General features: G+C 43.5%; 1 protein-coding gene and 1 long non-coding RNA gene across 6 annotated transcripts in view; one reads left to right on the forward strand and one right to left on the reverse strand.

Annotated features, from left to right (window-relative positions):
• Window positions 1-27,150, forward strand: part of LOC142659299 (uncharacterized) — a 158,104-nt gene that overhangs the window by 101,358 nt on the left and 29,596 nt on the right. The window contains exon 1 of one of the 4 annotated variants that reach the window (XM_075835292.1): window positions 26,553-26,651. The exons of 2 other annotated variants lie outside the window; for them this stretch is intronic. The gene's annotated coding sequence lies outside the window, so the exon portion shown is untranslated. Of the gene's footprint in view, window positions 1-26,552; window positions 26,741-27,150 lie in introns of those variants that run through there. One more of the 4 variants, XM_075835289.1, reaches the window with a different exon arrangement.
• On the reverse strand, window positions 3,510-26,764 carry LOC142659301 (uncharacterized). 2 transcript variants are annotated; one of them, XR_012850304.1, is made up of 3 exons: window positions 26,544-26,764; window positions 5,016-5,283; window positions 3,510-3,902 (listed from the first exon to the last, which is right to left on the reverse strand). It is a non-coding gene; the product is annotated as an uncharacterized LOC142659301 (long non-coding RNA). The 2 variants fall into 2 exon arrangements; XR_012850303.1 differs by having other exon boundaries at window positions 4,960-5,283.

Below are 27,150 nucleotides of genomic sequence, written 5' to 3' on the forward strand. Positions count from 1 at the left end.
CTTTTTTATTCAAGCTAAGTGCATAAAGGGAGAGGGGTGAAGGCTGGGTAGGGGTGATAATGGAGGGTATGCAAAGTGTGTTCGGTGGGAGGGAAGGGGGAGGCTGATGGGAATTTATGTATTTGTTTATGGACATATTTATTGACATGGTTATAATGCCATCACTTGTATTAATGTCTTTTGATTGATACAAACACGAGGGAATTTGTTTTTCTTTCTACTACTTAATCACATTCATATTGGATGTAAATCAGCATTATCCAACCAGGTAATGAAAAATTCTTAAGGTTTTAACACACATATATAGAATAATTTAATATGCAACAGAACAGAACATATTCTTAAGTCATCATGCGTACGACCATTTTATTTTTGCGGACCGCAAAACGCGGATCCTAATGGCTTCCATGTGCTGTCCGGTTTTTTGCAGACCCATACAATAGAATGGGTGAGACAAATGACAAATAGAGACAAGAATACGACATATTCTATAAGTTGCCAATGAGACACCTGGATCCACCCAAAAAAAACGGATGTGTGCATGGCCCCATAGAAATGAATGGTTCAGGCCGCAAGCACACGACAATATTTTTCATCAATCCGTAAATACTGTTGGTAAATACGGATTCATAGTCATTTATAGTCATCCGTAAATCATCTGTACATACAGAAGGGTGTCCGTAAATACAGTGCATAGTGCATCCGTAATGCATCCGTATTTACGGATCCACAAAAAAAAACTGAGGAATCTAGGGTAATCTCCTGGCGCAAAATAGCAACGCTTCCATAATTACGGACAGCTAAGGATGCACATCCGTAGCCGTCTGTAATTACGGAAGCGACCATAGACTCGTGTGGGGAGTCCGTGCTGTAATTCTGGAAAAAAAAGGATATATTCTATAATTTCTACGGCATGGACACCGGTATAGGACACTGAAGAAAAGAACGGTCGTGTGCATGAGCCCTAACAGTGGAGGTTACATGACAAGAAGTCCATGCAGAGTTCAGCTGGCCATACATTAGGGATTTTAGACGGCCATATTCTGAACAAAAAAAAATCCAACAAGGTAGAGCTACTTAATCACAGATATCTGACTTCGGTTGGCGTTTGCCATGCTCGTTTGTATCACAAAAAGGCATCGGCAGAAAATGGTTCTAATCGCAATTTACGGATGTCCAGAATTTATAGTGTATGGCCAGCTTTAGTTCTTTGATCCTACCATGGCTAACCCACACAAGCAGCAATGCAAACAAGATTTACATTACTGCAACAGTAAGGCCGCAAAAAAAGTGCAGGTAGGTGAAAATCTGCCTCAAAATTCTTGAAGGAAATTTGAGGCTGATATTTTTCTGCCTGCAAAAAACTCTGTCTGAACAGGGCCTAAGGAAATAAGGAGAAGAAAAAACCTATCAAGATCTATATTAAAAAGTGTCATTATTTTTTATTTCAACTTGGTAAAAGTACAATACCCTCTTTAAACTTACATAAAACAGGACAACCCAATTTTAATATGGGACTAGTTTTGTAAACACAAATATTTGCGGTTCCAGTATGGTTACCACATTGCGGAAGCTAGTGGCTTACTCCTTGCACAGATTCACACCGTTATGAGACAAACTTCAGAATAATAAGGATTTATAAAATAGATATGCAAATGATGCAAAATGATAACAACAAATATTCATACATTTGCATTCTACAATTTACAGGTCATCCCATCTCTGGTATCGGACAGGGCTGTCTCCATTGTACCATTATGTCATGATAATAGAGTCCAATGATATAACAGCCCAAATGATGCTTGACAAAGTTGTGGTTGTAAAAACCTGGTCTTCGCTTGGAATCTTTAAACTCTACTATGTTATCCCCAACCTGTAGCACTCCCACTGTTGCGAAACTACAACTCCCTGCATATTGTGTCAGGGCATGTTGGGGATTGTAGCTTTGTAACAGTTGGATAGTAACCGTGTGGGGACCACTGCTATTCAATATGCTGTCAGCCATACTTTACAACACTAAGATTGGATTTACACACAGCGTTTTCAGCGCTGAGGATCAGTCTAGGCTCTGCATTCACATACAGAGATATTATATTACAAGAGGAGACACAGAATAGACATATGTCCAGACATAGAAAAACACTGGTCTGCTATTACCTGTAATGGAGAGCACCCCCCAACTACTGTGTATATGTTACAATACAAGCAGCGACAATGATGGGATCAGCAAGATGTTTATGCAGGCCGGACTATGATTGGATTCATGGACCTGATCGTTTATATGGCGATTATGCCTAGGATGGGATGACTAACAGTTTTGGGTGTATTGTATACAGGTAAGGCCAAAGATACCCATATATTTCAGCTGATTCAGCCGCAGCTATTGAGAACTTGTGCCAAATGTTTTCTTCCACTCAATTCAATTATTTCCATTGGGGGCGGGGCGGGGGGACGACAACAGAAATGTATCCCACATAATTAAAAAATTGTTATCCCTACATTTATTCATGGACATCAACAAAGAATGCTCCTGTGCATATCAAATAATGTTAAAAATCATTCTAATTATAGCATAAAAAGAGAATTTATGGTGTTTAAAGGAGTTTCCCCACAATACACTAAAGTTGTATATTAAATAAATATGCCATACAGGTGTGTTCTGTGGGAGTGACCCCAACAATCTTGAGAATGGGGGTGCCCAGAACTTCCTGTAGATCAGTTGGCATGCATGCTCACTCAAACGGACCACCTGTTATTTGGACCGGCACGAGTCCCAGAGGTCTGACCCCTGCCAATTACACTTTTTTGGCATATATCTAATGATATGCCAAGCCAAATGTTCCAGTTATCCAACACATTTTTCAAACATTTATTCCATTGGAGGTAAATCTATATGTCTACCCTTAATGGGCAATTCCACTAAAGCTTCACAATCTGTACCACAAGAGAATCGAAGTGACGCCTACTGAAGTTTCTTCACTGTAACACTGATCCTCTCTGCATACCAGATCTTGGAGGAACCTGTACGGGCGACTAAAAAGATAGATATCAAAACAAAATATGACCAGAATCCGTTGACTGCTGGAGAACGGAAATTGTGAAACACAGAACTCTTAAGAGGCTTCCAGCGTCACCTTCAGGACGTTTTCTTATTTCATGTGGTACAAAAATCTATTGGTGTAATGTATTGGTTAATAAATTATACAGTGCAGTTGGCACACAGGTTTATTTTAGCCATAACCAGGATCAGAACTTTTGGATCCAGTCCTGGTTTTGGCTTTAAATCAGTGGGTGTCACTGTCATTCACACTGCTACTTGCTGGACAAAATGCTACAACTACTGATTGCCCTGAGACGCTTCAATTCAATATGGCTCACTCACAGGCAGTCAACAGCGTTGGGCTTGCATTCATTGGCACCACCAAAGGAAATAAGAGGGCAAGCTTTTAAGGTGTATACAAAAAATGGCATGTCCACTTTCATTGCACTGTTTTATTTGTACACACAGGTCATATCCTCAGTAAGGTTTTATCATTATAAACTCCAACACCAAGTGATCTGGAAGTTGGGTTGTCATCTTCTGAGCCTCATGGGCTCCGTTACTCTGTGGGCCCACTGAGGGATACTCTGGTGGACATATCCAACCCTGACAGTCAAGAACACAAAAAAGTGGTAAAAGGAGGTAAAACGTATCTCAAGGTAAAACAGAAAATGCTTTACATATAGACAGGCCCGGCTTCAGGTGCATGTGGGCCCTTGGGCAACAAAGTCGCAATGGACCCCCTGTTTACCTTACCCTCAGGTGGACAAGCATAGAAAATGTTACATCCAGATTGTGATGCCACCCCTAAGCCCAGTGGGAAATGGAATTTGCCAAGCTTTGCCTGGTGCGGATTCTGACCCTACAAAAAAGCATTTAAAAACATTTAATAATGTGCCAATATTTTAAAATAATTTCCAATATACAATAAGTCTATAATGTGTGAAATTGTCTAGGAAAACCAAACAAAAATGTAGTACATCCCCCGCCATTTTTTAAAATAAATACATTATAAAACATTGATAATTTTTACTCAATAGGAAAACAGGAAGAGGGAATTTATGAACCTTTCTACACAAGTTTTCTGGTGTAGAATATAGCAAAAGGCCCCTTAAAACTTTTGGCCTTTTGCACCAGCCCAAAAAAATTTAAAATTAATGTTGACCTCACCGCTACTCTTCTCCCCTTCGGGTCCCCTCAACATGATACGGCTCATACAAAGTACTGACGCCGGGTAGCGTCAGGACGTTGTATGTGACGCAGCCCTGATGGTGTTGAAGTGCCCTGTCGCATATAAGACCCTGACGCTGCTCGGCGTCAGGACCTTGTATGAGCCGCCCTGGAATGCTGAGGGATCCTGAGGGGACCCGGATGGGAGGTGAGGAGAGTATGTGTTTTTTTTTTATATCATGGCTGATGGGGAGAACGCATTGTGCATGGCTGGCCGAAAAATTCGACACTTTAATAATTCCTTATATAAATATGTCGCTTCTTACTCCAACTTTCGTTCTTATTAAATATCCCCCCGGAATGTTTACAAATACACAGAAATTCCAAGTACAAATTTTTAGATCCCTGTATGCAACTACGTAATATAACACAATAAAAATAGGACAATCTGTGCAAAGACCTTGAGATTCTGTTAGTACGCAGCAGAGTAATATAAGACAAACCAATTTCTCTTTCAATGCAATGGAAAAATATAACTTCTGACCGTTCTCCCATTTAGACCATTACATACATAAAGGGATCTTTTCCTACTGACTGAGCAGCTTTACAGCAAGAAACACACTATTTTACGCTGGCCTTTCATGGTGCAATAGTTTGCCCTGAAGAGACAATGAGGTCAATAATCAAGATGATGAGGATCAGTAGTGATATTGCAAATATCAATATATAGAAAATATTATTTGAAACACCTTTGGAAAAATGTCCTTGTTACGATAAGATCAAGAAGGAAGCACCAAGCCCCCACCATAATAGTAGTCCAGTGGCACGATGGAGATTTGATCCTTTATTCTGAGAACCAGGAGACTGATCATAGGTCTGATCCTGAGGATAGGCCAAGCTTTCTTTTCTTACTGGAAAATCCCTTCAATATCCCCATGTTCCGTTCCATTTTCAGCTGGCAAACTGGTGAGTGGGCGTGGTTTTATTGATGGGTGGGGTTTATCTATGATGGTGTCCTACTGCAGACAGGTCAGTGGAGAGGGCTCCAGTAACTGTACAGCCAGAGACAGCTCCTGTTTGAGGTATGAGAGCAAGAGGGGAGAAATTACTGATCTCCGTGGTACACATACAGTACAATTTTTTTTATTGCAATATGAGACATAATAGGAACAAAAGAGAGGAAGGTGTTAAAGGGGTTTTCTGGGACTATAATATTTATGGCCTATCCTTAGGATAGAAGGGTCGGGCTGTTGCATTTCAACATGCCAGATCATTTTGATTGCAAGAAGATAAGCCACCACCAGAGGTTTCTGGCAGCGGCTTATCACTTTTCCCTATTGATAACACATGCATGCTCGGCCGAGTGTGCATGTGTATGGGGGGGGGGGGATCGAGAGGAATAGCTCGTTCGGCCAGTAGCGACTGAAAATGTATGGTCAGCTTAAAGAGGCTTTGTCACCAGATTATAAGTGCCCTATCTCCTACATAATCTGATCGGCGCTATAATGTAGATAACAGCAGTGGTTTTTATTTTGAAAAACGATCATTTTTGAGCAAGTTATGAGCAATTTTAGATTTATGCTAATTAGTTTCTTAACCCCTTCGCGCTCAGGTCAGTACTATTACGTCCTGCTGAGCGCATCGTTCGCGCTCAGCTCAGTAATAGTACTGACCTGAGTTAACACGGCGCCATCTTTCCCCGGCGCGTGTCTGAGCTGTGATACCTGCTGTTTCCGACAGCAGGCTATCACAGCTTAGTGTGCAGGGACCGATCGCGGTGGTCCCCGCCGATTAACCCCTTAGAAGCCGCGTTCAATAGCGATCGCGGCTTCTTAGGGGTTAAGCTGCCATCGCCGGCCTGCTACACGATAGCGGGCCGCGATGGCTACTATGGCAACCAGAATCCTAACAATGGACTCTGGCTACGCCATCGACGGAAGCCTAGTGGGTCCTGACAAATTCAGGACCCACTATGCTTGCTGTCAGCGAACAGCTGACAGCTCTATTACACTGCACTACGTATGTAGTGCAGTGTATTAGAATAGCGATCAGAGCCTCCTGCCCTCATGTCCCCTAGTGGGACAAAGTAAAAAAAGTGTAAAAAAGTAAAAAAAAGTTGTGTAAAAATAAGAAAATAAAAGATTTAAAAGTAATAAAAGTAAAAGTCCCCCTTTTTCCCTTATCAGTTCTTTATTATTAATAAAAATATATAAATAAACAAATAAACTATACATAATTGGTATCGCCGCGTCCGTAACGGCCTGAACTACAAAACGATGTCGTTATTTATCATGCGCGGTGAACGCCGTAAGAGAAAATAATAATAAACCGTACCACAATCACAATTGTTTGGTCACTTCATCTCCCAAAAAATGGAATAAAAAGAGATCAAAAAGTCACATGTACCTAAAAATGGTCCTGATCGAAACTACAGTTCGTTATCCTCGCACGACTTTCCTGATGGAAGAATAAAACAGTTCTGGCTCTTAGAATAAGGTAACACAAAAAATAAATTATATTTTACAAAATGTATTTTATTGTGCAAACGCCATAAGACATAAAATAAAACTATAAACATCTGGTATCGCCGTAATCCTATCGCCCCGCAGAATAAAGTGAATATGTCATTTATAGCGCACGGTGAACGCTGTAAAAAAAATAGAATAAAAAACAATAGTAAAATTGCTGCTTTTTAGTCACCGCGCCACTTAAAAATAGAATAAAAACTGATCAAAAAGCCGCATGCACCCCAAGAAAACTACAATGAATTCCTCAAGGTCTCTAGTTTCCAAAAAGGGGTCACTTTTGTGGGGTTTCCACTGTTTTAGCACCACAAGACCTCTTCAAACCGGACATGGTGCCTAATAAATTAAATTAAATTAATTAAATGTCACTACTTTGCTCTAAATTCCTGTGAAACACCTAAAGGGTTAATAAACTTTCTATATGCTGTTGTGAATACTTTGAGGGGTCTAGTTTCTGAAATGGGGTGTTTGATAAGGGTGTCTAATATATGGGCCCCTCAAAGCAACTTCAGAACTGAGCTGGAAACTAAAAAATAAAATAAAAATGAGGCAATACTTCGCTTCTTACATTATACTGATAATGAGCCGTGCCCACCCCGAGATGACCCCAGTTTTGACCGTTTGTATAAACGGAGACCCCTATTAGACCGTTTCAGTGCCCGGTTTTCCCAAGCATACACCCCCGAGAAGTGTATTTCTGTTGATGAGTCCCTGGTACATTTTAAAGGGAGGCTTCAATTCCGCCAGTACCTGCCGGGTAAGAAGGCAAGGTATGGCGTGAAGATGTATAAGCTGTGCGAGAGTGCATCAGGGTATACCTACAAATTTAGGATATATGAAGGGAAGGACAGCAGTATTCAGCCCCCAGAATGCCCCCCCTTACTGGGAGTTAATACAAAAATTGTGTGGGATTTGGTGCACCCACTGCTGGACCAGGGTTACCACCTCTACCTGGATAATTTTTATACCAGCTTCCCACTCTTCAACTGCCTCGCTTCCAGAAGTCCTGCGGCATGCGGCACTGCTAGAAGAAACCTGAGAGGCCTCCCTAAGACTCTGCTTGGGCAAACAAGAAGGGGTGAGAGCAGGGCACATTCTAGCAGCAACATATTGTGTGTCAAGTACAAGGACAAGAGACATGTCACACCAGTACCCATGTACCTGTACGAGGTACCAGTACAGAGACCCCCAAACCAGACTGCATCCTAGACTACAATAGGTACATGAGTAATTTGTTTGAAAAAACGGGACCCCATACGGCGCTGCTACTCAGGAACGAATACAGTAGTAGTTTAGAATTGATACTTTATTGTAGGCTACGCGTTTCAATGCCGCACCGGCATCTTCCTCAGGCCACAAACATTGTAGTCTGAACAACAGCCCTTAAATACACCACGCGGGACTGTATTTAAGGGCTGTTGTTCAGACTACAATGTTTGTGGCCTGAGGAAGATGCCGGTGCGGCATTGAAACGCGTAGCCTACAATAAAGTATCAATTCTAAACTACTACTGTATTCGTTCCTGAGTAGCAGCGCCGTATGGGGTCCCGTTTTTTCAAACAAATTACTCATTCACATTGCGGTGGTCCTTCAAAGATTGACCGGCTGGGATCTCGGCAGCAGCACTCATCCATCACTTATCTACCTTTTACCCGCTCCTGACATTTTCACCTGTGGTAAGCCTCCATCTGTCAAACTAAGTTTGTTATATCTTGGGCTTACTCACACTATGTGGCGCCGTGCTTTTCTCTCTCAAATCTCTACAATAGGTACATGGGAGGGGTGGACTTGTCAGATCAAGTCCTGAAGCCCTACAGTACTTCTGGAAGCGAGGCCACACGCATCGTACCAGGGCAACACTTTTTAGGAGAAGTTCCCCAAACTGGCAAGAAGGGAAAAAGTCAAATGAGGTGCAGAGTCTGCTATAAGAGGGGGATAAGGAAGGACACAATATATCAATGTGACGCGTGTCCCGAAAAACCAGAGCTCTGTATGAAAGAGTGTTTTAAAATTTATCATCCATCCCTTTATTTTTAATTTTACCCCAGATTTACTCGCTCTGATCCACTTCGCACAGCTTACCCCTCCTCATCTTTCCCCTCTGAGCCCTGCTGTGTGCCCAGGCAGCTGACAACAGCCACATGTAGGGTATTGCCGTACCCGGGAGAACCAACATTACAGTTTATGAGGTGTATATCTCCGGTGGCGCATGCTGGGCACAATAAATAAGGACACTGAATTGGCATATATGTATAGAAAATTGCAAATTTCACTCTGCACCAACTGCTGCACATTATCTTTTACACAATACCTGTGGGGTCAAAATGCTCACTACACCTCTAGATGAATGCCTTAAGGGGTGTAGATTTTAAAACAGGGTCACTTCTCGGGGGTTTCAACTGTACCGGTACCTTAGGGGCTTCTGCGTACAAGACTTAGCACCAGAAAAGCTTCAGTAGGCCAAATGGTGGTCCTTTCCTTCTGAGCCCTGCCGTGTGCCCAGGCAGCTAATAACAGCCACATGTAGGGTATTGCCGTACCCGGGAGAACCCACATTACAGTTTATGGGGTGTATGTCTCCGGTGGCACATACTGGGCACAATATATCGGACATTGACATGGCATATATATAGAAAATTGCAAATCTCACTCTGCACCATCTGTTGCGCATTATCTTTTACACAATACCTGTGGTGTCAAAATGCTCACTACACCTCTAGATGAATTCCTTAAGGGGTGTCATTTTTAAAACGGGGTCACTTCTCTGGGGTTTCAACTGTACTGATACCTCAGGGGCTTCCGCACACATGACTTAGCACCAGAAAATTCCCAGTAGGCCACATGGTGGTCCTTTCCTTCTGAGCCCTCCCATGGGCCCAAACGGCAGTTTATCACCACAATCAGGGTATTGCCACACTCAGGACAAATTGGGCAACAAAATGGGGTATTTTATTCCTTGTGAAAATAAGAAATTTTGAGCCAAAACTACCTCTTATTGGAAGAAATTTTTTTTTTTTTAATTCACAGCCCAATTCAAATAAATTCTGTGAAAATACTGTGGGGTCTAAATGGTCACAACACCCATAAATAAATTCTTTGAGGGGTGTAGTTTCCAAAATGGGGTGACTTCTGGTGGGTTTCCATTGCTTTGATACCTCTGGGGCTCTGCAAATGCAACATGGCACCCGAAAACCAATCCAGCAAAATCTGGGCTCCAAAGAACACATAGCGCTCCTTTCCTTCTGAGGCCTCCCATGGGCCCAAACGGCAGTTTATCACCACAAATGGGGTATTGCCGAACTCAGGACAAATTGGGCAACAGATTGGGGTATTTTATTCCTTGTGAAAATAAGAAATGTTTAGCCAAAACTACCTCTTATTGGAAAAAAGGTTGTTTTTTTTTATTCACAGCCCAATTCAAATAAGTTCTGTGAAAAAACTGTGGGGTCTAAATGGTAACAACACCCATAAATAAATTCCTTGAGGGGTTTTGTTTCCAAACTGGGGTCACTTTTGGTGGGTTTCCATTGCTTTCATACCTCTGAGGCTCTGCAAATGCGACATGGCACCCGAAAACCAATCCAGCAAAATCTGGACTCCTAAGAACACATAGCGCTCCTTTCCTTCTGAGTCCTCCCATGGGCCCAAACGGCCGTTTATCACCACAAATGGGGTATTGCCACACTCAGGACAAATTGGGCAACAAAATGGGGCATTTTGTTCCCTGTGAAAATAAGAAATTCTGATCAAAAATGACATCTTATTGGAAAAATTTTCATTCTTTTAATTTCACAGCCCAATTCAAATACGCGCTGTGAAAAAGCTACGGGGTCAAAATGGTAACAATAACCATAAATTAATTCCTTGAGGGGTGCAGTTTCCAAAATGGGGTCAGTTTTGGGGGATTCCTACTGTTTTGGCACCTCAACACCTCTGCAAACCTGGCATGCTGCCTAAAATATATGCTAATAAAAAAGAAGCACCAAAATGCACTGGGTGCTTCTTTGCTTCTGGGGCTTGTGTTTTAGTCCACGAGAACACTAGAGCCACATGTGGGACATTTCTAAAAACGGCAGAATCTGGACAATACATATTTAGTAGTGTTTCTCTGGTAAAACCTTCTTTGTTACAGAAAAAAAATAGAATAAAATTGAAATTCAGTAAGAAAAATGAAATTTGCAAATTTCACCTCCACTTTGCTTTAATTCCTGTGAAATGCCTGAAGGGTTAAAAAACTTTATAAATGCTATTTTGAATACTTTGAGGGGTCTAGTTTTTAAAATGGGGTGTTTTATGGGGGTTTCTAATACATAGGCCCCTCAAAGCCTCTTCAGAACTGAACAGGTACCTTAAAAAAAAGGCTTTTGAAATTTTCTTAAAAATATGAGAAATTGCTGTTCATGTTCTAAGCCTTGTAACGTCCAAGAAAAATAAAATAATGCTCTAAAAACTATGCAGATCTAAAGTAGACTTATGGGAAATGTGAACTAGTAACTATTTTGGCTGGTATAACCATTTGTTTTACAAGCACATGCATTTAAATTCGGAAAAATGCTATTTTTTCAAATTTTTCTCTAAATTTTGCAATTTTTCACAAATAAACACTGAATATATCGACCAAATTTTACCACTAACATAAAGCCCAATGTCTCACCAGAAAACAATCTCAGAATCGCTTGGATAGGTTTAAGCATTCCGACATTATTACCACATAAAGTGAAATATGTCAGATTTAAAAAATAGGCTCTGAGCCTTAAGGCCCAAACTAGGCTGCGTCTTTAAGGGGTTAATAGACAACTGGGCGTGTTTTTACTTTTTACCAACTGGGCGTTGTACAGAGGAGTGTATGACGCTGACTAATCAGTGACCAATCAGCGTCATACACTTCTCATTGTTCCAGCCCAGCTTCTTTCACTGCACAATCACGTTGTAACAATGGGCTGGAACAATGAGAAGTGTATGACGCTGATTGGTCACTGATTAGTCAGCGTCATACACTCCTCTGTACAACGCCCAGTTGGTAAAAAGTAAAAACACGCCCAGTTGTCTATTAAGAAACTAATTAGCATAAATCTAAAATTGCTCATAACTTGCTCAAAAATGATCGTTTTTCAAAATAAAAACCACTGTTGTTACCTACATTACAGCGCCGATCAGATTATGTAGGAGATAGGACACTTATAATCTGGTGACAGAGCCATTGATAGGCCATCAATATCATAGCCCCAGAATCCCCTTTACAGAAGGAATTGCTGGGATTTTTTTAATTTTAATTTTGATCTTTTTTTGTCTATTTTCTACATTTAGTAATTTTTTACCATTTGGACTGATCATATAGGTTTTAAGGGTTATTAACCCTTTGCATGTAATTGTTCCATATACTGTACGTATATAAGATATTTACTCAACCATTGCATGTTGTTCTGCCAGGCACTTCTGATGCCAGGAGAAACATTACACTGGATAGGTTGGATTTGTTTCCCCCAACTAGATAAGTTGGGGGTCAATGGGGATATTTGTCTGTCTTCATACACATTAGATTGTCAGAGATCAGTTGACAGGTGAGAAATTGTCAGCTGATATATATCTAATGTATGTTGCCAGCTTTAGGGTATATAATTCAGTGCCGGACATATAGCACCAGTGGTATGTCTACCTGTCGTTTATTGAACAGGTGTATGGACTAAATCCAAGTACTATAGTCACACACTGATTCAACAAAGGTTCTCTTGGTGTCCCTGACCCTTCACTTATACAAATAAGGCTTTATCGGGGAATCCTATGGAACATCGGTTAAAGCCTCTTTTGTTTTAAGGCGCAATGACATTGAACAGTTCCTACTGATCTGTCACTGAACCATTCTGTATTATACCCATCATAAAATATATTACCTCCAAAATGTCAAGACATAAAAAAAAGAAGCTTAGAGCTTAAAGGCTATGGAAACCTTTGAATGTTGTTTTGTTTAAATGTATTTTTTCATTTTAAGCACTTTTTTAAATTGTCTTAATATTTTTTTTTTTAATTTAATGATACAGCTCCTATGTAACCTGTATACGTAGAAGCTGAATTGTTCTCTCTCACCCGAATCTGTCAGTTCATCTGAACTGACGGTTCAGCTGAGAGTGGGTCCTGTGTGTCTCTGACACACATGATTCAGATAATTTTGATCACATCTAAGTTCATAACTAAGGCCCCATGCACACGACAGCAAAAAACCTCCGTTTTTGCGGACCGCAACTGCGGTCCGCAAAAACGGAGCCATTCACTTTCATTGAACACCGACACCTTTCCGTAGCACTACGGAAGCGTGTCAGTGCCGTGGAAATGTTCCGGGAATTATGGAACATGTCCGTTCTTTCGCATTTTGCGGGCCGTGCTCCCATACTTTGTATGGGAGCACGGCCCAAAAATGCGGCTGTCAGTCAGCGGCCGGCCGTGCCCGCAATCGCGGGCCGTGATTGCGGGCACGGTCGTGTGTATGGGGCCTAAGACATGATCGAGATTATGTGGATACTGTGTCAGAGACACACAGGGCATGCTCTCAGCCGAGTCGTCAGTTCAGCTGAACTGATGGAATTAGCTGAGAGAGAATGATACAGCTTCCATGTAAAGAGGATGCATAGAAGCTAAAAAGTAAATAAAAATAATTCGAACAATTAAAAAGGTGCTTGGAATAAAAAAAAATCATTGATTTAGAGAAATAAATTTAAAAAAAAACATTCAAAAGGTGTCCATAGCCTTTAAGAGCATTTGCTTCTAAGGATAACAAAAAACACCAGTAAATATAATTCACATCAAGGCAAGAGTCATTCTCATTTGCCAAATTGATAACAACTCTATGTAGAACTTTGCCAGTCTGGAAAAGATGGGTGACAACACCTGTGGGAGCTGTAATGGTGGCAATATTGGTCACACAAATGTAAAAAATGTTCACACAAAAAAACTTCCTTCTTTAAAAAAAATAAAAAAAATAAACCATAACAAAAAAGATAACTTATGTTTGTACATGCAGATTGATCTATTGATGGGATAAGTGGACAGGATCAAACTATACCCCTCTGTGGATACATCCCAAAGAGCAGTCCGTATAGACAAGATATATACACGTCCGTAAAGAGAAGCTATATACACATACAAATGAGACAGCAGTCCCATTTAAAATTACAAAAAAAACGCAGATGTGAACAGAGCCTAAGTGTTACAATATATTCATGAAAAAGGAACATCAAGACGAACAATGATGAACGGTGCTTCGCTGTTTCCGTAACTTTTTCTATACAACTATGGAGTGGGCCGCAGTCTTCTGGACTACAATGAAAGGGTGGGAGGGCTGCTCTCTAATTTTAGCAAAATTCATAAAATCTCAGGAAATCTCTAAGGCTGGGTTCACACGACCTATTTTCAGACGTAAACGAGGCGTATTATGCCTCGTTTTACGTCTGAAAATAAGGCTACAATACGTCGGCAAACATCTGCCCATTCATTTGAATGGGTTTGCCGACGTACTGTGCAGACGACCTGTCATTTACGTGTCGTCGTTTGACAGCTGTCAAACGACGACGCGTAAAAATACAGCCTCGTCAAAAGAAGTGCAGGACACTTCTTTGGACGTTTTTGGAGCTGTTTTCTCATAGACTCCAATGAAAACAGCTCCAAAAACGGACGTAAAAAACGCCGCGAAAACGCCGCGAAAAATGCAGCGAAAAACGCGGGTTGCTCAAAAAACTTCTGAAAAGCAGGGGCTGTTTTCCCTTGAAAACAGCTCTGTATTTTCAGACGTTTTTGGTCACTACGTGTGCACATACCCTAAAACTTCATTTTGCAAAAAATTGCTAATTACTGGCAATTATGAATGAATTAATGGTTTAGGTTAAAAACAGAGTTATCATCCTGATTAAAACAGTTACATGAGCACGGCTGAGACATTTTACCCAGCGCCTGTAATATGTTAAAAATGATGTGTCACAAGAAGCTCAGGCAAGATGATTAATGAGAGACCACCCTGCCACCCCCAACTCTAAGCACAACACCTATATTTACTGACTACGAAAATTAATCCCTGAGGGGTATTCAAGGTTAATTGAAATTAAATTAATTTTTTTTTTGTATGTGGAAAAAAATTGGTTCAGTTCCACTATACTACCGTCTGCACACGCCAGAGGAGGAGGACATGGAGGTTCTTGGTCATAAATAATATACTTGGGGATTAGTAAAGTATACCCAAGAGAGGGACAAGACTGTGTGTAGGAATGACACTTTCACTTGAATATCAATGCAAAAAGTACATACAAAGTTTATTTAGACCAAGAATACAAAACACATGTAAACTACAAATCTTTAAAGGGATTATGCGGAGACCAAAAATTATTAGCAGGCTAGTCAATGTATGTCTAATATTCATTCGACCAGAATATTCAACCTGAAATGTCGAGTTGCACAGTCTTCCTTCATGACGACACGACTCTTCGTCATGTGACCGATCCCACTGTAATCTATGCACCAGCAGGAGCAGTAGTATAGCGAGTACATGAAGTACAGCGGGATCGGTCAGATGACGAAGAGTCTTGTCATTATGAAGGAAAACTGAAACTAGACTTAAATAGACTAAAATCTATGAAAATCTCAGAATCAGCGCGACAGGGAACCGGAATGTATATTAGCAGTGTACACACATACTGCAGTGACTACACTGCTAATAATTTTTGGTCCCCTCATAACACCTTTAACAACATTTAAAAACACACTTTTCCCTGTGGATGTTATTAGTAAAATGCAAAATTAGTTTACTGCCCAAGATAAAAAGGGTATCAATATGACGATAAATATAGAATAGGTAGACTATATATACGGTATATATATATATATATATCAATCAATACATCCCTGTAACAAGAACATCTCCACATGTATCGCCGCCTCTCGCAGCTTCCTCAGGGGTCGATACATTAGATCTCCTACCAGTATCCCTTTATATTGGCCGTTCACATGTGTCTCTTAGTAAATTGTCTAGTCAAGAATATAACTCATGTAAATGTAAGGTTATATTCTTGATTAAACGATGATACCCCCCCTCCAATTATAACAATAAATGAAATGATACAACCTACAATGCCATGCATATATGGTTGCCACCAGTTCGCTAAATTACCGTCCCAGACGGTATTTACACTGGGATGGCGGTAAAAGTAAAATATTTTTACCTGAAATAGCAAGTGCCAGTATTTTTGCATTATAAATGTGTCAGGTTACTTCCTATTTGGCAAGCTGCCCAGCTTTAGGAACATTAGCAGCGTCAAGATTAGGTCAAGTCTGAGGTTGGCGCCGGCGGGTGATTGCAGAGGGCAAGCGAACGGTTAGCCAGTGATACATTCAGCGGTCAGACATCTGCACACTGCCTGCCCACCCGCCAATCTCCGAGAAGAGCGGAGGTCCGAGGAGGATACTAAGTTTCAGTGAGCCATTCGCAGTCTGAGACTCCCAGTTAGTGTGAGGTCACCCAACCAAAACCACATCCACTTATTACCCATGTTGGGGTGTATTTACATATGATGGTTTTGCGGTGCTTAATGTCCTGATTTGCACATTATCTTAATTACGCCCTGAACTGGGCCGGTATTTTTGGGTGGAAAAGGTGGAAACCCTACTTGTTTACAACATGCTACATTGTGCGGCTGTTCAGGGCTGTGGTTCTATGGTCGAACATTTTTGGTTCAGCTGCATGGTCAATGCATGATGCACATGGGGGCCCCATTTTATGAAACACAATTAGAAACCTGTAGATCAGGTGTTAATGATAATGTGAAGGGCGCCATCATGGCGCTTGGGGTTAGGGCAAATGGACAGGTATTGACCTATTTGGACCACCCTTTAATTAACATTGGCCATATAGTCATCAAAATGAGGCCCTCTTCACATCACGTTTATTCCCTACATTTATCGTTTACGTTAAGAAAGCTCCCGACGTTCATGCTAAACCTGTACATAGGCCTCTAGTAGCCCGACGGAGGCCGCTGCTGGTCTGGTATACGTCTGTTTACCTTTTTTTGAGGTATGGAATAGTGTAGTAGCTGACGCGATTCCATGCTGTGGGATCCAGCAAAACGAATAACGCAAGGTATACTTTTTTTTTTAACATGGGGCCTATGGGTGACGTATGCCACTATTAGACATACGTCACGGACATCCATTTAACGAATATGTCATAGACTTTTTGAAAGCGTTTAATAACGTCTACATTAAAACGGACACCACATTAGTCTATGAGTGACGGGTGCCTAATAATGACATCCATCACCCATAGACTAACGCATGACCCCAGTTCATGAGATATTCATTTAATGTATGCAATTATAGTCAATGGTGTCACAGCCTATACATCGGGAGCTTTTCCCGGCGTATATGTCAAACGTAGTGCAATAAATGTGATTGCATTAATATTATTATAGATCTTCTGTAAAGGATCTGCCAGGCACAACTTCTGTGTATACGCCCATAGGTAATCAGTCTGCACCTGAGTCTATGTCTCTGAGACTGACTCCATCTTCCACCACTCAGGATGGCAGGCTTAGGAGTGGGAGAGCCTATCGCAGCCTGGCCAGACGGAGCTAGCTCCCGCCCTCTGCCTATTTATACCTGCCTTTCCTGTTCCTCCTTTGCTTGTGATTCTTCTCGTGTGGTTTCCTGGCCCAGCTACAGCTTCTAACTATTTGATCCTGCTCCATACTGACCCGAGCTTACTGACTACTCTCCTGCTCTGCGTTTGGTACCTCGTACACTCCTGGTTTGACTCGGCTCGTTCACCACTCTTGTTGCTCACGGTGTTGCCGTGGGCAACTGCCCCATTTCCCTTAGCTTTGTGTACCCTTGTCTGTTTCTCTCGTGCACTTACTGAGCGTAGGGACCGCCGCCCAGTTGTACCCCGTCGCCTAGGGCGGGTCGTTGCAAGTAGGCAGGGACAGAGTGGCGGGTTGATTAGGGCTCACTTGTCCGTTTCCCTACCCCCATCATTACATAATCACAAGCCTATATACCTAGTCTACCCTGGTCCCTGACACTACTATGGACCCCCTTAAGACCCTGGCCCAGCAAATGCAGGGTCTCTCCCTACAGGTCCAGGCCCTGGCTCAGAGGGTCAACCAGCCTGACGCTACCATGGTAGTGCCCCTCACCTCACCTCTTGAACCCCACCTCAAGTTGCCTGACCGGTTCTCAGGGGACCGGAGGACTTTTCTCTCCTTTCGGGAGAGTTGTAGCCTCTACTTTCGCTTAAAGCCTCACTCCTCAGGTTCTGAGAGCCAGCGGGTGGGTATAATTATGTCCCGGCTCCAGGAGGGGCCCCAAGAGTGGGCCTTCTCCTTGGCTCCTGACGCCCCTGAACTTTCCTCCGTTGATCGTTTCTTTTCTGCTCTCAAACTCATTTATGACGAGACTGACAGGACTGCCTTTGCCGAGAGTCAGCTGGTGACCTTACGTCAGGGTAAGAGACCTGTTGAGGAGTATTGTTCTGACTTTAGGAAGTGGTGCGTAGCTTCTCGGTGGAATGACCCTGCCTTAAGGTGCCAGTTTAGGTTGGGTCTGTCGAACGCCCTGAAAGACCTGCTAGTTAGCTATCCCTCTTCTGAATCCCTAGACCAGGTTATGGCTTTAGCGGTACGACTTGACCGACGTCTCAGGGAACGACAACTTGAACGTTTTTGTGTTTTCCCCTCTGACTCCCCCATGATGCCTCCCGAGGTCCCGTTGCTTCGCTCTTCCACGGAAGACTCGGAGGTACCTATGCAACTCGGGGCCTCCGTGTCCCCCCGACAACGTAGAGAGTTCCGCAGGAAGAATGGTCTCTGCTTCTATTGTGGGGATGACAAGCATCAAGTGAACACCTGTCCTAGGCGTAAGAATAAGCAGCCGGAAAACTTCCGCGCCTAAGTGATCATCGGGGAGGTCACTTGGGCGCACAGGTATTTCCCGTAAATATGAAAAGTAATAAAATCTTGCTTCCCTTTCAGGTCTCTTTTGGTGGTAGGTCTGCTACCGGCAGTGCCTTCGTGGACTCAGGGTCTTCTGCTAATATCATGTCTGTGGAATTTGCTATGTCTCTAGCTATGCCTTTGATTGATTTGCCTAAACCTGTCCCGGTAGTGGGTATCGACTCCACGCCTCTTGCTAATGGTTATTTTACACAGCATACCCCTGTTTTTGAACTCCTTGTTGGCTCCATGCATTTGGAGCAGTGCTCTGTACTGTTGATGCAGGGATTATCGTCCGATTTGGTTTTAGGCCTTCCCTGGTTGCAGTTGCATAATCCCACGTTTGACTGGAATACTGGGGAGCTTACCAAATGGGGTAATGAATGCTTGACGTCATGTTTTTCTGTTAATTCTATTTCTCCCCCTGAGGAGGTGAACACGCTACCTGAGTTTGTTCAGGACTTCGCTGATGTTTTCTCTAAGGAGGCCTCCGAAGTGTTACCTCCTCATAGAGAATACGATTGCGCTATCGAATTGGTACCAGGAGCTAAGCTCCCTAAGGGTAGGATATTTAATCTTTCTTGTCCCGAACGTGAAGCCATGAGAGAGTATATCCAGGAATGCCTGGCCAAGGGTTACATTCGCCCCTCTACTTCTCCGGTAGGTGCTGGCTTCTTCTTCGTAGGGAAGAAGGATGGTGGTCTTAGGCCATGCATTGACTACCGTAACTTGAATAAGGTCACTGTAAGGAACCAGTATCCCCTTCCTTTGATTCCTGATCTCTTTAATCAGGTTCAGGGGGCCCAATGGTTCTCTAAGTTTGATCTACGGGGGGCATATAACCTTATCCGCATCAAAGAGGGGGATGAGTGGAAGACTGCGTTTAACACGCCCGAAGGTCATTTCGAGTACCTCGTCATGCCCTTTGGGTTGTATAATGCTCCTGCGGTCTTCCAGAATTTCATAAATGAGGTTTTAAGAGATTACCTGGGGGTATTTCTTGTAGTGTACCTTGATGACATACTGGTGTTTTCCAAGGACTTGTCCTCCCACATTGAGCATGTCAGGAAGGTGCTCCGGGTCCTTCGGGAAAACAAACTGTTTGCGAAAACCGAAAAATGTGTGTTTGGGGTATAGGAAATACCATTTTTGGGTCAAATCCTCACTCCTCATGAATTCCGCATGGACCCCGCCAAGGTCCAGGCTGTGGCGGAATGGGTCCAACCTGCCTCCCTGAAGGCGTTACAGTGTTTCTTGGGGTTCGCTAATTATTACAGGAGATTTATTGCTAACTTCTCGGTCATCGCTAAGCCTCTTACGGACCTCACTCGCAAAGGTGCTGATCTCCTCCACTGGCCTCCTGATGCTGTCCAGGCTTTTGAGGTCCTTAAGAAGTGCTTTATCTCGGCCCCGGTGCTGGTTCAGCCCAACCAAATGGAGCCATTTATCGTGGAAGTTGACGCATCCGAGGTGGGAGTGGGGGCTGTCTTGTCCCAGGGTACCAAGTCCCTCACCCATCTCCGTCCCTGTGCCTACTTCTCCAGGAAGTTTTCGCCCACTGAGAGTAACTATGATATTGGCAACCGCGAACTCTTAGCCATTAAATGGGCATTTGAAGAGTGGCGCCACTTCCTGGTGTGGGCTAGGCACCAGGTAACAGTCCTTACCGACCACAAGAATCTGGTGTTCCTAGAATCTGCCCGGAGGCTAAACCCGAGACAAGCTCGATGGGCGCTATTTTTTACCAGATTCAACTTTTTGGTTACCTATAGGGCTGGGTCTAAAAATATTAAGGCCGATGCACTGTCGCGTAGCTTCATGGCCAGCCCTCCTTCGGAGGAAGATCCTGCTTGTATTTTGCCTCCTGGTATAATCATTTCTTCTATTGATTCTGATTTAGTCTCTGAAATTGCGGCTGATCAAGGTTCAGCTCCCGGGAACCTTCCTGAGGACAAGCTGTTTGTCCCCCTGCAATTCCGGCTAAGGGTACTTAGGGAAAATCATGACTCCGCACTATCTGGTCATCCAGGCGTCCTGGGTACCAAACACCTCATTGCCAGAAACTATTGGTGGCCTGGGTTGCCTAAAGACGTTAAGACCTACGTCGCCGCTTGTGAGGTTTGTGCTAGGTCCAAGACTCCCAGGTCCCGACCAGCGGGCTTACTACGTTCTTTGCCCATTCCCCAGAGACCTTGGACCCATATCTCCATGGATTTTATCACCGATTTGCCTCCATCTCAAGGCAAGTCGGTGGTGTGGGTTGTAGTAGACTGCTTCAGTAAGATGTGCCACTTTGTGCCCCTCAAAAAAACTACCCAATGCCAAGACGTTAGCTACCTTGTTTGTCAAACACATCCTGCGTCTCCATGGGGTCCCTGTCAATATTGTTTCGGACAGAGGGGTACAATTTGTTTCATTGTTTTGGAGAAACTTCTGTAAAAAGTTGGAGATTGATCTGTCCTTCTCCTCTGCCTTCCATCCTGAAACTAATGGCCAAACTGAGAGGACTAATCAATCTCTAGAACAATATTTAAGGTGTTTTATCTCTGACTGTCAATATGATTGGGTCTCATTCATTCCCCTCGCCGAATTTTCCCTTAATAACCGGGTCAGTATCTCGTCAGGGGTCTCCCCCTTTTTCTGTAATTTTGAGTTTAATCCACGGTTCTCCTCCGTTTCACCTGGTAGTTCCAACAATCCCGAGGTAGAGGTCGTTCATCGGGAACTGTGCACAGTCTGGGCCCAGGTTCAGAAGTACCTAGAGGCGTCCCAGAGCGTACAAAAAACTCAGGCTGATAGAAGACGTTCTGCTAACCCCTTGTTTATGGTCGGGGATCTGGTGTGGTTATCGTCTAGGAACTTGCGCCTTAAGGTCCCGTCCAAGAAGTTTGCTCCCTGGTTTATTGGGCCGTATAAGGTCATTGAAGTCCTCAATCCTGTCTCCTTCCGACTGGAGTTGCCCCCATCTTTTCGAATACACGGCGTATTTCATGCCTCCCTCCTTAAACGCTGCTCCCCGTCTTTGGCTCCCTCGAGGAAACCTCCTGTTCCCGTTCTCACCCCTGAGGGGGTGGAATTCGAGGTGGCCAAGATTGTGGACAGCAAGATGGTCCAAGGCTCCCTCCAGTACCTGGTCCATTGGAGAGGATACGGGCCTGAGGAGAGGACTTGGGTACCCGCCCGGGATGTTCACGCTGGGGTATTGGTCAGGAAGTTCCAGCTTCGTTTCCCCAATAAACCAGGTCCACTTAGAAAGGGTCCGGTGGCCCCTCATAAAAGGGGGGGGTACTGTAAAGGATCTGCCAGGCACAACTTCTGTGTATACGTCCATAGGTAATCAGTCTGCACCTGAGTCTATGTCTCTGAGACTGACTCCATCTTCCACCACTCAGGATGGCAGGCTTAGGAGTGGGAGAGCCTATCGCAGCCTGGCCAGACGGAGCTAGCTCCCGCCCTCTGTCTATTTATACCTGCCTTTCCTGTTCCTCCTTTGCTTGTGATTCTTCTCGTGTGGTTTCCTGGCCCAGCTACAGCTTCTAACTATTTGATCCTGCTCCATACTGACCCTGGCTTACTGACTACTCTCCTGCTCTGCGTTTGGTACCTCGTACACTCCTGGTTTGACTCGGCTCGTTCACCGCTCTTGTTGCTCACGGTGTTGCCGTGGGCAACTGCCCCATTTCCCTTAGCTTTGTGTACCCTTGTCTGTTTGTCTCGTGCACTTACTGAGCGTAGGGACCGCCGCCCAGTTGTACCCCGTCGCCTAGGGCGGGTCGTTGCAAGTAGGCAGGGACAGAGTGGCGGGTAGATTAGGGCTCACATGTCCGTTTCCCTACCCCCATCATTACATCTCTCAAGTTCTGTGTTGTTTTGTCATATGTTAAAAACTTAAGAAGAATAGGAAGAAAAAAGTTAAGTAACTTTGAAAGTACTTTACATGACTTATGTTTAGTGTTAGGCCTGATTAAGACGAACGTTGACTACGTCCGTGTTCTGTGCGTGAAATCAACGGACGGCACTCAGACCTATGCAACTCAATGGGGCTATTCAGACCTGCGTGATTTTTCACGCAGCGTGTTTTCGTTTCATGAAACTCACTGCATGTCCTATTTTGGTGCGTTTTTGCGGATCCCGCACCCATTGAAGGTCAATGGGAGCATGAAAGTCGCGGACAGCGCACTGACGTCTTCCGTGTGCTGTCCGTGATTCACACACCAGTTGCTAAAGAAATGCAGGGAAAAAAAAAAAAGGTGCATCAACTCACCTAAAAAAATGGATGCCACACGGAACAACACACCGATGCCACACGGAACTGCAATGCAGGAAAAACACTGCAATCTTTGCGGACGCAAAACAGACACGTTCGTGTGAATCTGGCCTTAAACATATGCTTTAACACATAAATTTACAGAGCCATATTACGGATAGGAACTATGGCACCCATAGCACACAGAGGTTTTTTTTTTTCTCGCAGATTCATATGGGAAAATTGCATGCCATATGGCAGAGCAATTTTCCCCAGGAAACATTGAAGGGAGAATACAAAGCCTAAGGCCGGGTTCCCACGGGTCAGATACGCTGCGTAAAAATCACGCAGCGTGTCCGACCTGGAACCCACAGTGCATTCCGTCCAAAAAGAAATAAATCGCACCACATTGTGGTGCGTTTTTTCGGACGTATTTTCCGCTGCGGAAGACCGTGGCGGTCTTCTCTGCGCGTAGTCCGGCCTACTACGATGACGTTGCAGGCCTGTGACGCTGCCGCCTGTGATTGGCTGCAGCGGTCACATGGGATTGAACATCAACCCCGGAGGCCCAACTGCAGGAAGGTGAGCGCTCTGAGTAAGCATGATTTTTTTTGGGTTTTCCATAGTTGCGATTTTTGTGGCATAATTGCTGCGAATACGCCGCAAAAGTCGCAACACTTGGCTTTCTGTTGCAGTATTTGCATCCCTATTTAATTCAATGGTGAAAATCGGCAACGGAAAAATCAACAAAAACGCAGCATAAATTGACATGCTGCGGATTTACATTTCGCACCGCAGGTCAATTTATAAATTTTTATGCTGCGTTTATTTCCCGCAGTGTGGGCATGAGATTTTCTAAATCTCGTCCACTTTGCTGCTACTGTAAATGCTGCGGAATTTCCGCACAGAATTCTGTTGCAGAAATTCCGCAGCGTTTACGCCACGTGGGAACCTGGCCATATAGAGGCACCATATGGCGGCACACAGACCTGCAGGCACCGCTGTGTGCCTTTGACTACTTGGATGTTCATGTGTTAAAGGAAACTATTCCCATTGTAAATATATATTCCTTCAGACTCCTTAATAGTTAGTGCAAGGAAGTGCCGTGAGCAGCCTACAAATAGGTTTGAGCTGCTACCACTAGCAGATGACTACGCAGAATCGCCATCCAAATATAACGACCAGGATAGTCCATAAATATACTGCAGAATAGCGAGACATTGATAACGTGCCACCAGTGGTTCCTCTACCTGTAAAAAAAATCTTCTAAAAACGTAACTTTAATTAACAATTTTTATTTTTCAAATTGAAGAAATAATTTTTACGAAGATTAGAGCAATATAATTTATACTGCTCAATGCCCAATAAAAGTGGTTTAAGCAGCCCAAGCGTCAAGTTCCATGACATGACATGACATGTGATTGCCCAATAAGATGTGCAAAGGTTAATACACATTTTGGCAGTCATCGTGCTGCAGCTTAATTTTACCGCAGACACCATAGTGACTGACTGTTTAAAGGTATATCTATCTGATCGGTGGGAGACTAACCATTGGGACGCCATGGCCCTTTCATTCTAGACAACGGGGTCCCATCAATCAGATCCCCGCTGAGTGATTGATGGCATACTGATCTGATTCACACTTGTTCACTCTCCAGGTTTTACCGGGAGTAAACAGAATAAAAATTTCGAACAGGCGCAGCAAAAAAAATACAAAAATCGTCTCGTATGTCTTACTGTCCTTGCTCCCGCCTCTTGTTCTACTCATGGCGCCTGCCCAGCATCAGGACTTAGCGGTCTAGTCGGAGGTTTGATAATATAGAGGTCTTATATTAATATAGGGGTCTGACATTAATATAAGGAGGTCTGTTTTTTAAATTAAATCAGGGGTCTGATATTAATATAGGGGATCTGAATATATTTAGGGGGTCTGGGGTCAGCAATTGGGGCCTGATATTAATATGGGGGTCGGACATTAATAGAAGGAGGTCTGAATATATTAAGGGGGTCTGATATTAATATAGGGTTCTGGTCTGGGGTCTGATATTAATATAGGGTTCTGGTCTGGGGAATGATATTAATATAGGATTCTGGTCTGGGGTCTGATATTAATATAGGGTTCTGGTCTGGGGTCTGATATTAATATAGGGGATCTGAATATATTTAGGGGGTCTGGGGTCAGCAATTGGGGCCTGATATTAATATGGGGGTCGGACATTAATAGAAGGAGGTCTGAATATATTAAGGGGGTCTGATATTAATATAGGGTTCTGGTCTGGGGTCTGATATTAATATAGGATTCTGGTCTGGGGTCTGATATTAATATAGGGTTCTGGTCTGGGGTCTGATATTAATATAGGGTTCTGGTCTGGGGTTTGATATTAATATAGGGTTCTAATCTGGGGTCTGATATTAATATGGGGTTCTGGTCTGGGGTCTGATATTAATATGGGGTTCTGGTCTGGGGTCTGATATTAATATAGGGTTCTGGTCTGGGGTCTGATATTAATATAGGGTTCTGGTCTGGGGTTTGATATTAATATAGGTTTCTGATCTGGGGTCTGATATTAATATGGGGTTCTGATCTGGGGTCTGATATTAATATAGGGTTCTGATCTGGGGTCTGATATTAATATGAGGTTCTGGTCTGGGGTCTGATATTAATATGGGGTTCTGGTCTGGGGTCTGATATTAATATGGGGTTCTGGTCTGGGGTCTGATATTAATATGGGGTTCTGGTCTGGGGTCTGATATTAATATAGGGTTCTGGTCTGGGGTCTGATATTAATATAGGGTTCTGGTCTGGGGTCTGATATTAATATAGGGTTCTGATCTGGGGTCTGATATTAATATGGGGTTCTGGTCTGGGGTCTGATATTAATATAGGGTTCTGGTCTGGGGTCTGATATTAATATAGGGTTCTGGTCTGGGGTTTGATATTAATATAGGTTTCTGATCTGGGGTCTGATATTAATATGGGGTTCTGATCTGGGGTCTGATATTAATATGGGGTTCTGATCTGGGGTCTGATATTAATATGGGGTTCTGGTCTGGGTTCTGATATTAATATGGGGTTCTGGTCTGGGGTCTGATATTAATATGGGGTTCTGGTCTGGGGTCTGATATTAATATAGTAGTCTGATTATATTTAAACAGCGTTCGGACCTCAACTGGTCAGTCATTGGTGGCAGAGCTATTGATACACCATCATCGCATATAATATTATAAAACATCCTTTAAACCAAAATCTTTATTAAACTAAATGTGTTGATTACATTTCTCAGTAAGACAATAACTGGACACAGCTACGCATAGTAATGACAATAACCCTGGACATTCCTATTCAGTATGGACAATCTACAACACAAACCCTACGGGAACCATTAGAAAGAACAACAAAGTCCCGCCCATCCCACAGTTTGCGTTCCAAACCTCGATCTCGCTACAAGCGGCAAAAGCACAACTTGGATTTTTCATTCCTATAGGTCAGTAAAGGCTCTAGGTGTAATACACGGCTAAGCCCTTGCAAGATGATTGGACTAGCCAGAATGATTGACAGCAGGGTGGGGCGAAAGGAGGAAGTGGCTGTCGCTCACGTGATCCCTGTTCGTATTGGGCGGGAGATGCAGTAGGGCCGGAGCCGCCGACGTGACGCTCGGTGGTCACGTGCTTTGTTGTTGACGTGACGTGGAGCTCCGTGACTGGTACGGAGGTGACAGGGGCGGTGACGTCATACGGTGACAGTTCTCGTGGTGGCATCGGGGGGGACAAGTTTTGAGGGGGTCCCTGCGTGGTGAGTTTGTCATATCGAGCTTAACGGGACGGGTGGTGCTAATGACGTCGTCTATGTGACGTAGTGCGTTTCTGTGTCGTGTTTAGTAGCCGTGTGCTGTTGAGCGGGGTTTCATTGGAGCAGTTGCTTGGTTTAAAGGCGACCAGTCCATTAGGGTAGGGGTGAAGACGTCGATTTGTGAGCCCTGAAATAATGTTATTCCGCTACTGGGAAGCTTTACCTCATAAGTCTCAAAGTTATGGTATATGTAATATTTACTTCATGAATATAAGGCTTGTGGTATATGGCAACTTCTCACACAGTGGGTTATATTTACTAATACTGGCTTCCTGACTGACGCTATGCCACTCTGGAGTTTAGGTGTGCGCCATATTTTCTGACCTATGTGGTAATTGAGGAATATGGTGCTG

This window comes from Rhinoderma darwinii, chromosome 8, assembly GCF_050947455.1.
Source record: "Rhinoderma darwinii isolate aRhiDar2 chromosome 8, aRhiDar2.hap1, whole genome shotgun sequence".
Classification (NCBI taxonomy): Eukaryota; Metazoa; Chordata; class Amphibia; order Anura; family Rhinodermatidae; genus Rhinoderma; species Rhinoderma darwinii.